The sequence below is a fragment of the Vicugna pacos genome, chromosome 2 (genome assembly GCF_048564905.1).
Source record: "Vicugna pacos chromosome 2, VicPac4, whole genome shotgun sequence".
Taxonomy (NCBI): Eukaryota; Metazoa; Chordata; class Mammalia; order Artiodactyla; family Camelidae; genus Vicugna; species Vicugna pacos.
Genome location: NC_132988.1, coordinates 3,693,018 through 3,706,670, shown reverse-complemented (window position 1 = coordinate 3,706,670; position 13,653 = coordinate 3,693,018).

Genomic DNA, 13,653 nt, shown 5'->3' with positions numbered 1-13,653 from the left:
CTCTGTTCTGTATCGACCCCCTACAGTGTATGCAGCAAAGCTGAGCTGGAACTCTGCAGGTTACACCTAACGGACTTCTACAAAAGCAGCTCTCCGGACCCAGAGCAAGATTAGGGGACAGCGGGAGGGGTAGAGGACATCTTCGTTACCCAAGCAGGGGCAGCTGGATTCAGCATCCAGCCTCCTCCGCCTCCCTGCTCCCACCCAGAGATAGCAGAGCAGCCAGGCCGGGCCTTCCATGCAGAAAGTTGCCCCAGATTCTGGGGGTACAAGTACCCCTTTTCACTCCCCTGACCTAGACTGGGAGCTACTTCCTGCTCTTACTCTATGAGGGTTCGGGGTTTCTCTTTGCTCCTAAATCCTCCAGCGCCTCGGTAGCAAATTTCCTGTATCAAATCCTCCCTATTTAAAAGCTTCTGATCCCTGACAGGTAAGGTTGGCCCCGTCAAAAGAAAGACTGGACATTTGTTTCTCTTTATTTTTTAGAATTTTGTACTATGAAGTTCAGAATTATCTACTGTTAGGGAGAACAAAAGAGAGAGAGAAAATCAGAGCACGGTGTGAATATCTACTTTCCTTGGACAAAAACTCTACAAGTCATCATGAGAAACAAGGTACCTTATGCTAGAATTAAATTCTGAAGTCAGTGTGCAAAATAGAAATAGGGTCCAATCAAATTAGCCTTGAAAGTCTCTTAATAATTCATTACTACGGCACAAGCAGCTTTGAGCAAAGTGCTGTATTGTAAATATTTATAAAATATGTGCATAAAAGGCAAAGGATACGTTACCGAGTCCAAACTCATTCTGTTCACCGCACGACAAGCCAATAAATCAAGAGATGGGGTGTTGGGGCAAGGAATAACCACTCTATTTGGAAAGCCAGCAGACTGAGAAGATAGGGGACTAATATCCTGGAGAACCATCTTCCTCAAGTCAGAATTCAGGCTCCTTTTGTACCAAAAAGGGGAGGGGGTGTGGTTGGTTGCTGCAAACTTCTTGATGTAGGAATCCTTTGTTCTTGCAGCCATCCACGTGGGTCAGGTCATGGTGTCCTGCAAACCTCCAACAAGACAAGTGTTAGTTTCTATTCTGCAACTTTTTGCCTCTATATGAATGGAAAAAGTGTTACCCCCTTAAAGGTCAGAGCCTTGAGGATGGGCTCTCCTGTCTATTTCAGGCTCCAGGCAACATTCTGTTACAAAAGGTGCAGAACCAGCGAGACTGAGCCCAGGAAACAGAGCCCAGGGTTAGAGCCAAAGGAACAGGTCAAATACGGAGTCAGGTTTTTTCTTCCCTATTACATACGTTTTTCATAGTATTCATGCAAAATATAATTTAATATTTTTTTGTTTTTGAACATTTATGGTTGAAGCTTTATAGTTTAAATTTAAATCTAATGCAACTAGGTCAGGCATTTGTAGAATTGGGAGAGGATATAAAAATTAAAATGTTAGCAATTTCCTTAGGATGTAGTTTTGAAATCCAAGAGGAGTAACATCAGCTAGCCAAGTTTAGTTGTCTCTAAATATAAAACTCAAAATGTGTATACATGTAAGCACTTGTGTTAATTAGAAAGGACTGAATGTACTTCCTACAGCACATCTATTTTATACGAAGTCCTCAGAGGATTTAATAACTGGAGTGAATAAAATTCTAATTTTAAATAATTATTTCTAATAATTAATTACAAATAGTACACAGTGTTACTCTGGAAAAAAAAATGACAGTTCTTCCATTTTTGAATCTGTTGTTATTAACGTTTTGCAGAATGTCATTCTCATCCTATTAATGCATCATATCATAAAGATGAAGAAAAAGTTGGATTTTTTAAAAGCAAGTTTTCATAGGCAGGAATCTTGCCATATAGTCTTAAGTATGATGATTAGTCTTTTATTAACGTAACTAATTTGTATCCTGGTGAATTCTTATGATTTACGCAAATGTAATTTTATTAATGATTTTGCTTTAGAGATAGTATTATCTTCTCTTAGAATTTATATCACTATCAGCTCTGCTTTCCTTATATTCATCCAGTCATGTTATTCTCTGTATTTATTCTCACATGTTATCCTCTAAGGTTTTGGAAGAACTGTTTTCTGGAATCAACAATAGAAACACAAACATTATGCTGCACACCAGAAATTGACACAACATTGTACACTGATTATAATTTTTAAAAACTAATAGAAACAATTACAGGAAATGGCTCACTTGTTTAATTACACAGAACAACTTAGAAAATTATAAATACATCATAACAATATATATGTTTAATTACTAAAACGGATTCTTCTTGATTTATCCTTCTTATTCAAGTGGCTTCCTGTGATAACTTCATTGGTGAGGTACAGTGTCTCTTCTATTATATTCCAGAAGTATGTGAATTACAATCCACTACTGTCCCCGGCCATCAGCTCGATGACAGTGAAGTGGTTATAAAAATTCCAAAAATTACTTTCTCACAAATATGCAAATTAGAAGATAAAATGGTTATTTGAATGAGCTTTATCGGTATGAGAAAAGTCTTTGTTGCTTTGTGTCCTTTGCTTGGAGCAACTTTTGAATTGAAACTCCATCTGCTTAATTCATAAGCTTAGTCTTTAAAAATCACTCAGCTTCAGCTGCACACACCAGGTTCTTGACTGAATTAGATGCTCTAGTGTAGTGAGCTGTCTCCAGGTATGAGAGTCCTGGGCAAAGCCTGAGCCTCCTCCCTCCCCTCCCCTTTCTGTGAGCTTGTCCTCCATCCAGGGCATCCCAGGGCCACACAGACGGTCGTCTCCAGGCCCGGCCACCCCTGGTGTCCACAGGGAGCGCACTGGGCTTGGCCTCCTCCTTCTGTCCCATTTCCCCCACCCAGCCGCATTCCTTAAAACTCAAGCCACCTGTCACAGCTGGAGGTCAGTCGTGTGATAAAAGAATTCATACAGTGGAATGTAAAGGAAAACTGCCCCAGGACTTTGCAAAAACAACCCCAAAACTGATTTTTGGAGGTGATATGATTTGAGATAAAGTGATAAATCCCTAACGGTGAAGTTTTGGTCAGTGTAGCGGGCCAGCGGGAACCAATGTGAGGGCTGAGTTCTTAGGGGAGAGACATCCTTTCACTTCCCTGCCTTCCAGCTTTGAAAAGCAGTACCGAGCGTAGCAAGAGGGGAAAGGTCTCCATGAGGGTCCACGGGCTTTGAAGTTTGACATTTTTTGTTTCACTTTGAACAATTTCTTGGATAATTCAGGTACACACATTGTAATCTTTGAACTGAGGAAGCTGAGCCAGAGAAAAACAAATCCAATCTCACTTCAAAGAAAGACATGGACCACAGTCTTCAGCATAAATTAATGTGATTATTGTTCGTTTGGCCACCTCAAAGACGATTGAATTTTTAACCAGTTAAAGACGGGATCTGGGGCATGATTTTATAAAACCTAAGCCAGATTAGCTTGTTTTATTTGGATCCTGGTTTATCTCAAGAGTTGGAATTCAAATTATCTTCAGAGCCTGATCTAAGCCCAGGCCATCCTTACAAGAACTGCTTACCTTAGAATCCTGGTGTTTGGTAAAGAAATGAATATTCATCTTCAAGAACAAATACGGAGATCATAAGTTTATTCAAAAATTAAGGATTTTTAATATGATGTCTCTGTAAGAAAATTAATATTTAAACGCATACTCAGAAATGACCTCTTTGCAGCTTGGATGTGTCCTCAAATGAAACCACCAGTACCTTGTGAAAAGTGCGGGTGACAAATCAGTAGGTCTAGGGTGGAGCCCAGGAATCTGCTTTTCTATTAAATGCCCCAAAGGAAGCTGGCACTGCTGGCCTACCTTGAATGGAAGGTTCCAGAACAGTGTTTCCAACAGAACTTCTGCAACAATGAAAATATTCTCTAACCATGCTTTCAAATAGGAGAGGCACAAAGCATGGTTGGCAAGTAAGCCACCGAAATACGGCAAGTGAGAGTGAATTTTTAATTTTGGTAAACTTAAGTTGACTAAAGGCTAAATTGTCAGATATGGCTAGTGGCTATCATACTGAACACTGCTACTCCCAGACCCCTAACGGCGTCTGAGAACTGACAGAAGTGAATCCAGCAAAGACCTGGGATGTCTCAGTGCAATCAATCGCCTTTTTCTAATAAGAGGTGTATCTCCCAGAGTAACAAATTGACATTTTGAGGTAAACCCTCAGAATGATGTACACATGCTGGAGTCATGGTAGTGATCCAAAGGAAAAGTTTAAGGATTATCTTGATTCACATGATAAAGAGATAACTAAAGAGGAAAGAGGGGGGAAAACAGAATAGGATGGCAAGAGAAAGGTTTGAAAGATTCGGAGTGTTGAAGGGACGACCATCATGCTTGAGCATCTCTAGAGAGACAGAAAGATAACCTGAATAAACATAGGAAATTTCCCTAGGTCTCAGGTGTTTTTCTGTAAAACTCCTTATTACTCTCCATTTTTTTTTTGTGCAGTTAGATACAGTTGTCTTTGCATGTGTTACCTCCCATGCCCACATCAATGGGAAAGCCAAGAAAGGCAGGTGGCTCCAAGCTGAGCCTGTGACCTTTATCCCCACCCAGTCTCCATCCTTCACCTCCATCGAACTCTGGAATTGACTCTCGGCTTGCATCTTCGCGATCTGTGGAAACTGTGGTTGCAACCGTGATTGTTAAAGAGGATAAGCGCTTTAGCACATCAAATTATAAAATAAAATTTCTTAACATAGTTCTATGCATATGAACTTGCATCCTTAACACTGCTTAAACCTTCAGATAGCCCTGTCTTCTGGCGTTTTATTCCCCATGAAGCAGTGGACTCACAGTCAGCTGGAAAGAGAAGTCTAGGCTGCTGACTGTGTCACGGGGCTCTCTGAGCCATGTTTTTCAGCAGTTTTATGCTGTCTTTTGACCCAGATAGCTCTTTATAACCTTCCTGGCCCGATAATCGACTCTGAATTTCCTGCCTACCTGTGAGAGATTCCTGCAACAGATTTTTGCAGACTTTTCCGTTCATCGGTTGAGCCCACAAAATCCCTGCTTAAAATGACATTGGTGAAAGCTATGAAGAAAACAGCTATTGTTCAGACTGGAAATGTCCGCGGCCAAGAATAGCAGCACCTTCTCTGCTGCTGCGTCTGTCATCAGTCTCCTCGTTCTCAGCAATTCCACACCAGCATGCGGGGAATTTGTTGAACAAAGAAAAATCGAATTAATGAGCCAACAAAAATGATCGACTTCAAAGACGGGATGGAGGTGGAAAAGGTGAGTGAAAGAATGGACGTGTTCAGTGATGCTGGTGCCTCGCGTGACTCTTCTAAAAGATGTCACCCATCAACCTTTGAATAAACAAAACATGCCTTCACGGTTGGCACTGCGATCGCCTCTTCCGGGGCAGGTTTGGACAAGATCCCAGTGAATATATCACCGACACTCATGTCCAGCACTCTAAACCCTAAGTCGTTCTGTTGACTCTTCAGAGCCTCTGATGCCTATTTAACTAATTCATTTATACCAGCTGCTGTGACTCTGCATGTAAGTACACAGTAGTCCCTGTGTACACCTCGCCTGGAAAGGAGAACGTTGACAATCTCTCTATAAACGCACAAGTCTTCCTGCTTGGGATGTGGCTCTGATACATCAGCGCCTGAGAGTGCAGTAAGGAGTTGAAGACAGATCTTCCTCAGGGTTCTAGCCACTAGATAGAGCAGGACTTAACACCAGGAGACTGGGCTCTGCAGTCAAAACAAACAGGGCAGCAGAAGACAGACCCGTTAGAAAGTCAGGACTGACATATAATAAACAGGCATGAGCTACCAAAAACAGCTGTCAAAAAGCACACGTTTGAGTGTTCAGTTCAGCCTACGATTGAGTCCAGACACTCCAGAGTGTGGCTCTGGGTGATTATTCGTGGCCTGCAGAAATTTTACAGCTGAGATTAGTTGTCATAGTCAAGTTAAACAGAGCATTGAGACACTTTAGGGTAATGGCTTCAAACAATCTGATAAATACTTGCCCCAATTCTGTGCCTCACGGGGGGATCATGGTGACACGGTGGTGCTGCAGGAAAAAGCAGCTTGAGGAATCTAAATAGCATGGAATTAAAATGTGTCCACAGCTAGAATTTTTGAAGCATTGTCCTTTAATCCAAATCTTAGGGCTCTTCCTATTTGGAAGCGTTTGAAACAATTTGCCACAGTTTCCTTCTCAGTTGGATGAAGAAAATGTCGTCACCCTAAATTTAGCACATGAAACGATGCATTGAAACATGTAAAAATTACAACCTGAAATTCCGCACGCGCGAAACAGGATCCAAAACATTTGTTGGGATTAATAATGGCTCAGCTCTCGCTTTAAGAGTTAAATTTGCCTTGAGCAGAAATGTACACTTTACCCTCAGAATTTCATTCAGGTACCTTAGCATCTCCTAGAGAGTGCATATGAAAACGGGGGAGTCCCCGGACCCCACTCCCTGCAGATTCTGACCTAGTAGGTGTGGGACGGGCACTCGGGGTGGCTCAGGGGTAAACGGTGCCCAGATCACCTTGCAGACGCTGCCCGTGACCGCCCCGCTACAGAAGGCGTGTCTCTGTCTCACCCACGGAGCGCCTGCGGCTCCCCTAAGGTCAGGGGTTCCTCTGTGATGAATGCACCTGTGAAAGCAATCACACCGGGTGCTCCATCAAGCTGCTTTCCTCTCTGATAAGTATATGAAGTCTTAGGAGGAAAACTGCTGCTTCTTGGCCTCACCATTGAAATAATTCTTTGTATCCCTTTTACCAAGTTCTGATGCCCAGTTCAGGGGAAAGGATGAAGTAAGTTTGACGCATGGTGAAATAATTTTCCTTGATAATGTTTTTCTACTCAAGACATTTTTTTTCTTATCCTTTTCGGAAAATGTTAAAAATACATAAAGATTATGTAGTTGAATAAATCAACATCTGACAATAAGATGTTTTCCCCTCATTGTCAGATGCGTGTGTCTGCGTGTGTGTGACAGAGAGACAAGGAAAAGAAAGTACGGAAAAAGAATGTGGAAAGGAATATATGATGTGTGACTGAATCACAGTGATGCGTTCCAGAAATTAACACAGCATTGTAAATTGCCTATACTTCAATTTAAAAAGAAAAGAAAAAGAGTATTCTTGGTTGCAGCAAGAGAGAACCAGAGAATCATGCCTGAAGGCAGGGCAGCTGGGACAGTTCCTACATTCTGCGTGGGACCACATCCCAAAATAAAGGAAAACCAGAAGCAAACGCTGGGCACCGCAAATGTTTACTCCACAGCAAATCTCTGTGGAGACTTAAAGTCCTCTCATGAGTGATACTATAACACACTGCTGTTATGATACAAAATGGCAAGTCTTCGTGCCTGACGATCATGCAAAATGGCAAGTCTTCGTGCCTGACGATCATGCCATAAATACGGAAGAGGAGGGGCGGACAAGGTAATGTAGAGAAGAGGAACCCTGGAATTCTTAAAAGTTCTTGGCCCTTGTATGTAGTTAACCTTTTGGCCATGTGGGATTGTCCCATTCTCCTTTTTTTAAATAATTTTTTATGGGGGGGGGTTAATCTTAGGTTTATTTATTTGTGTATTTTTTTTAAACAGAGGTGTTGGGGGTTGAACCCAGGACCTTGTGCATGCTAGCGTGTGCTCCACCACTGGGCTAAACCCTCCCCCCATTCTTCTTACTGTTCAACTTGAGGTAACTGTACTGAGACTCTAGAGTTCTTCTGGAAATTAAAACAAAGAGAAACTGATAATCAGACAATACCCACATCAGGGCCATCCCTCAGTCTTGGCGTTAAGAGCTAATATGAATTTTATAAAACCTCTATGAAGATGTATCTAAAGGATGTACAACGTTTCAAAAGATTTTGTTGGAGGGAGGTAATTAGGTTTATTTATTTTTATTTCATTAATTTTCAATGGAGGTGCTGGGGATGGAACCCAGGACCTCAGACATGCTAAGCACGCGCTCTACCACTGAGCTACACCTTTGCCCCAGGAATGTGCAGCATTTTGTCTAACGTTTTGGATGTGATATGGGGTGAAATTTGTGCTGCTGTGCTTTTAGAATTTTGGGCACTGAGGGACTGCCAGGGCAGTTTTTTCTAAATCATGGTGTTTACCACTCGACAAAGTTGTATCAGGTACATGCAAGAATGTCCCCTGTGTTAAGCACTTAAAAATGCAAATGCATTAGACGCCAGAGGACTCTGCCTGCAGGCCCACTGGGAAACACCAGAGAATTATTCCCATGTGCCCCTGCGTGTTGGTGTGACTCCTCCACTCACATGGGGGCCCATAAACCACAGGACACATAAATCACTCCTGCAGTCTCACATGACCCCCTCCTCGTGCCTTCCATCCTAATAAAAATCAATCTTATTACTTTCATAATAATAAATGTGTTCATGGTAAGTGTGATTTTTTTTTCAACCTCGAACATTTTAGGATTATAAAGTTATCAGCTTTACACTCAAAGGTTTTAAAACACATTTACGTGTAATTGATTTACCGTTTAGGACATTAATTGCTAATGTATCAAGTTAGGTGTGATTTGATCATTTGATAGCTTCCAAGGGAAAACATTTTAATTCATGATTTAAATCATCTACAGAAAAGTCTGATTTTCCTTGACTGGAGATGAAGGGACATCCTGATACATCCACTGTGGATTGAAAACATTGCAAGTCAAAAAGACACTGAGTATTTCTAAGCTATCAAACATCAGAGCTCACCTAACCCACCTTAAACAGACTCAGAACGCTTACATTAGCCCTCAAGTGGCCAAAATCATCTAAAATGCAAAGCTCATTTTATCCTAAAGTGTTGACTATTTCATGTCGTTGAATACTGTACCGGAAGTGAAAACCAGAATGGTTGTGTGGTTCCAGAACGGTGGTGAGTATCCGTTGTTCAGTCTTCATGGTCACCAGGTCGCCCAGCATTACCAAAGAGAACTGTCCTGCAGATCACCAGCCCGGGAAAGACCAAACTGCAAAATGCCAAGTGTGCCTGTTTCTTCCCCACGATCCTCAAGTCAAAAACTCAGAAGCCAACCCACCAGAAGCCAGGGACCATCATACTAGAAATTCCCCTCCTCTCTCTTTTTCTCTGTTAAGATAGGAATTTCAATTAAGATTGTGTTTGATTTTCAAAAGTCTCTTTTCACTGAGTAGCTCAAAAGGAATGCTGTGGTCCCTTGATTCCTAACACATTTAAATATCTTAAATATTTTGTAAATAAAGTTAATTTTCCTGTAAATTGGGAAGAATTTGGTCTCTATAATTTAAAATTAAACTGAATTATGAAAGTAAGTAAAAAGAGGGGGAAAACCTCTTGAATAATAAATAATAATCAGCAAAATAATAGAGAAATGCTTAATTTTTCACGTAGGTCCACAAGCATAACAACTGGCAAACTAGTGCAGTGAAGCCAAGGAATTTTATAATAAAATTCATGAATAACAATGAAGGGGAAGTTGAAGTCTGTGTTGAAAAGACACACTTTCAGCTTCTAGTCTTATAAGCAGTATTTTTAAATTCTTTCCATTATTTTAAATTTAAAACAATTTTTTCCCTATGTTTTGCTATCTATGCTCATTTCCAACAGATTTTTCTCCTCTGGATAGAATTCTAAAGATGACTTTGGGTTTTAATAGCTTCAGACTCTTGCCTGGAACTACACTGAGAACAGAGCATCAGACTAAAATATGTCTTTCCTATGAAGGGAAGGAATTTCTAAAATGACAAGATTTTAGAAGGCTTAGGATCTTTTCCTTCGTTCTACATCTGCTTCTGTCGTGGTGATGGGAGCAGCAGGGGAAAAAAGCAAGTTCAGTTCGCTTGGAGTCCTGCTACAAATTACATGACTCAAGTTTCACTTGGTTTGCATGAATATCTAGACATAATATTGGCAATTCTGTTTCACATCCCCTGAGTTTTAAACTGATGCAAACTCAGAAGAATAAGCCAATATACTCACAAACCAAGTAAACTTGGGGGACTTTTTTCTTGCACTCTAAATAACATTCATTGTAATATTTTTCTGAAGAATCCTTAGAAGATTTTTTCTTCTTTACTTCTGACTGTACTAGAAAAAAAAAATTAGTAGCAGACCATCTTTACTTCAGGACATTTTTTTCTTAGTGTTGCAATGTGTGGATTTTCCTAGTCTTTGTCAGAAACAATATTGAATCAAGTCAATATATATCTTGGCTAAAAGAGTACATTTATTGCTTTTTATATTAATATCAATATTAATGAAAGATAGCCCCTGGAGCTTCGATTTTCTTCCCTAAGTCTTAATTAAAAGTTTTTTTTGACCCATGCACAAAAATTATTTATGTATTTACATTTTATGTTAATTTGGTAAGCCTTTAAGTCTGCCTTTTTATACAGGGTAAATGTTTCTCCTTCATTTATTCAAAACAGATTTACTAGCATCTAAAATCTAAGACCTTGGGAAAAGTTCAAAGATGTGTATGTGTCATTCGTGAATTTATTCAGCAGCTACTTCTGAGCATTTGCAATGGGCTAAATCTCAAAAAGAGACACTAGTACAGACACCCAGTTATGAGGAGGTGCGGCTGCTGCCTGCGAGAATTATTATGTGCGGGCAAATTCTAATGCGGATGTAATTAACATGGGTAAATGGAACTGTGTGTCATAGAGCAAGGGTCAGACAGATTAAAGATGCTGCAAATGCAGTTTCTGTGTCACTTTTCCATTTGACAAGTGAACTCTAATTTAACCTGGGCTGCCCTTAGTACTTTATCTGACTAACAGAATGCATTGGAAGTAATGTTATAGGACTTCCAAATTCAGACCATAACATGACTGTGTCTTTATTCCTGACTCTCTTAAAACGTTCACTCTTGGGAGCTCACTCCCTCCGAGAGCCCAGCTGACATATGGAAGCCACAGGGAGAAGCCACACATCTTGGTGCTCTCGGCAAAAGCCCCAAATCAACACCCAGGCGGAAGCCAGCATCAATTACCAGCCTTGAGAATGAGCCCTCTTGGACACCTAGACCAGGAGAAGGTACAGGTGAGCAGGGCCCCAGCTGACCTCACCTGCACCTGTTCTAGAGACCCCAAGTCAGAGGCAGGATACACTATACGTTCAGTTTTTTGAACAAGGAGTTAGAAATATAATTGTGTTGTCCTAATACTAGCTCATCAGCACGAGGTAGGAGCCTGGCAGTCTTTCACACCCTCTGTGTTAGTTTATATGATGGCGTGGAAAAGCTAAACTGGGAGAACTCCGTGGTTTAACACATCACGTGTTTATTTCTTGATCATAGTAAATATCCAACACACATGGGTTGGTGGCTCTGTTCCATAGAGTTAAGATGAGGTCCAAGTTGACGGGGAGGGGCACCACTACCTCACAGCTGCATCTTCTGCAGCACAAGTTCTCCTGCTTGGAAGAAGAGAAGACTGGAGAATCATTAGTATACTGAGATGCTATGGCCCAGAATCTGGTCCTCTCCTTTCCAAGCTGTGAAATATCATCTGACCAGCCATGCACCATCAGGAGTGACTCAAGGTTGATGTATAATCAGAACAACACTATTCTTTTATAATGAGAACTTTTATGGCGCTCATATCTTCCAAGAAGTTCATTCCTTTTATTTGAGAAAGCTTTGAGGGAATGTAATGGTAAAAAGTGCTTGCTTATTCATTTATAATTAATAGTCTAGCTGCTAAGTAGCCTCAGCAACATAGATCTTGACCTGAAGGAAGCTGACATTGAACCTGAAAGATGTTTGGTGAAGAGGAGCAGGACCTAGGAGAAGTTAGTTACAGGAATCCATTGCTTATTGACATTAAAGAGAGTAGAATGATCTCACCTCCACATTAAGGATGACCTCTGTCAGGTGGAGACCATATGCAAATACACCATCACTCTCCATTCAGCCCAGACCAGAAGTTTCCAAGGAGGACATCTGAAAATCTCATCTGATCATGGCCCCAGGGTCCAAGCCCAGGATCTGGCGACTGTCTCCAGGTAATGTCTAAGTGTGGCTCCTCGTGAGTTTGAGACCCATGAAATAAAAAGAACTCACCTGTCCACATGCACATACTCCAAACACAATTGTAGGACAAAGCAGGTTAAGGGCAATAAGCACTACCTTCTGAAAAGTGGAAGAGTGGGAGCCACAGAGCAGGCGCTGGACCATAGCAATTCTGAAATCCTGCTGGGCAGGTGTTACACGGTCCCCCTGTACCTGGGGGTGGGGGATGGCTTTTGATTAAGCCCCACGGTGGCTCCCTGGGAACAGCTCTCCAGTCCACTTTCTCCATGGCTCTTGGAACCACCCTCTGGGAAGTTTTTTCCCTGTTATTTCTTTGCTTCTATGTTAAGAGGTCACTGGGTTGATGAGATCTGGGCAGCTCAGCTCGCTTCCCACAACAGAATTGGTGGCCCATGTGTCAGTTTAGGTTTAATAGAATCATATACCTTTAAATCCAAGCTGGCAATACCAGGAACACAACTCTGTTAGGGACTTCACTCACTTACATTTTTCACTCCAGCGCGATAGCTGTGTCAGGATTCCCCGTGTCAGAGAACCGTGTCTCTCTCACTAGAGTTAGTTACAACATTTTATTCTTATCAGCCCTCCCTGGGACCAAGTCCTTTTTTATTTGTCCTCAGCCATTGTATCCAAATGAATTGGAGGCCACAGAAATCCAATCAGTAGTCTTAAAGAAGTCTGTGATGGTCTGAGGGACACAACTGTGCTTTCTTTTCGCCCTGATGCTGTGCCGTATCAATCAGCATTTGCAGCTCAAGAATTTCTCACTTTTGTCTTTGACTCGCTAGACAAGAGAAACTATTTCTCCAGATTCTCTTAGACTTTCCATGTCCCCTTTGCAAACAGTATAAAGCTTTTCTGAGCATAGTTTTTCTTGTATTAGCCTTACAAATCTATCAAATCACAACCAATTTCAAACACCAAATACATTAAGTACATTCTCAGCTCTTATTTGCCTTCAGAAGGTCAGTCAAATGTTAACTTAATGCACAACACGGGGTGCCACCTTCCCAGACTCCTAAAACTTTTCTTACCTTACACCAACCAGCCCCAAGGCAATGTCAGAATTTTCCGTTTCCTTGATGTTATTGCGGGGGGAGGAGGGGGAGCACTTCCATCCTAGATATTACCTTCTTTTGTCAGCCTTAAGTATGTTATGCTTCATAACAAAAATAAATAAACAAATAAAAGGAAAAAACATCTCAAAATCATAATGACTGAGCACTGCAAATACTTCATCTCATTCACGTTGCATGTGGTTGGCTGTGCCTTGGGCTGTGTGTGGGATTCAGGTGTGCCCCACAACTTGGTGGAAACTTGTCATTTCTTTTAAGCTGTCAGAGTTATCAAAATGTCACTTTTGCTACATTCCATGGGCAAAGCCAATTAATTATATGACCAAGCCCAAAACCAATGGAGTGGGGAAGTAGGCTTCTCTCGGTGGTTAAGAGCAAAGATTGAATATTTGTTGGCAAATAATAAAATTTACCACATTTGCTAAACTTTTGTTGGCCTGACTAGGATGTGAATCAGTGAAAAGAAAGGACAATGTATCAGCATCCATATTTTGTAACTAATGATTAGATGCTAAAATATCATCTAT